Source organism: Apteryx rowi, unplaced genomic scaffold (assembly GCF_003343035.1).
Source record: "Apteryx rowi isolate R43461 unplaced genomic scaffold, aptRow1 scaffold_402, whole genome shotgun sequence".
In the NCBI taxonomy this organism is placed as follows: Eukaryota; Metazoa; Chordata; class Aves; order Apterygiformes; family Apterygidae; genus Apteryx; species Apteryx rowi.
The window spans coordinates 401222-402264 of NW_020450552.1; the positions used below are offsets into that span (position 1 = coordinate 401222).

The 1043-nt window shown below is 62.9% G+C and overlaps 1 long non-coding RNA gene across 3 annotated transcripts in view; it reads right to left on the reverse strand.

Moving 5' to 3' along the window:
• Positions 1–1037, reverse strand: part of LOC112970711 — a 65470-nt gene extending 64433 nt beyond the window's left edge. For all 3 annotated transcript variants that reach the window (XR_003255126.1, XR_003255128.1, XR_003255127.1), the window contains exon 1: positions 723–1037. This is a non-coding gene — a long non-coding RNA (uncharacterized LOC112970711). The remainder of the gene's footprint in view (positions 1–722) is intronic.
• Between the last annotated feature and the right edge of the window lie 6 nt (positions 1038–1043).

Genomic DNA, 1043 nt, shown 5'->3' on the forward strand with positions numbered 1-1043 from the left:
CGCGCCCCCGCGCCCGCTCCTTCCCCGCGCGCACGGTAGCGGCACGGAAGGTAGCATCACTGGGAGAAGGGATGATGTAATTTTCCCTCCGGCCAGCGACTGCCTGTGCCTGCACGGAGCCGACTGGCGGGGGGGGGTGCGCGTGTGTGCGATCGTATCAGCATCTCGTGAGCGTGCGGGGCAGCTCGGGGGAGGGCAGCGCCGCCGAGCCCGCTCCCCACCGGGGCTCCCGCGGCCCCGGCTGCGCCCGAGAGCCCCGCGCCCTCGGCGCGTACGGTAAACACGCCGGTGAGCGGCGGCGGTAAACAAGTCTGAGGTAGCCCTTCCCTGCACGGCAACTTGCTGCAGGCAGCTCCCCCCCGCTTCCCCCAGGCGCACACACGCACATACACACACACTTCCCCCTAACAAAAGCCCGTTTAATACCGTGCGTCAGCTTTTGTTCGGGAAGCAGCAGTAACTGTCCCTGTCGCTGTAACCTGTTCCGCCGCTCGCGTCCCCGGCCGCGGCGCCCCCGGCCCCCGTGCACGCACATGCCCGGCGGCGGGGCCGTGCACGCTCGCGTGCCCTCTCGCGCTGTGACACAGCCCCCGCCGCACAGCGCCTCAAAAACCCCCCATCTCTGTATTTCTCCTACGTGCCTCCCACTTTCTAGTGTAGCAGGTAGGCGAGCAGGAGCCTTCCCTTCCCCACAGAAAAGGCAGTATCTAAATAGCACTTACTGTCAGAAGAGGGGGGGAGCCCTTCTCTCAGTGCAGAGCAAAATAGCCACTTGCAGGACGTTGCCAGCATAGGAGACAGCGAGGAAAAAAAATCTTCCAGTAGCGAGAGAGGAGCAGGGGGGCCGGGAGGGGGATTCGTCTTTTAACCAGAAAAAAATAAAATCAAAATAACCACCCCCCCGTTGCCTTTTTTGTGCAGTTTCAGCAAAGCTGCGAGGAAGTTGGTCCTTTTGTTCCACTATTTATAGATTGCGTCAACATTGCGAAAAGGAGAAGGCGGAGCGGTGGCACTTACTCCGCGGCGGGGGGGTGCCGGGGGGG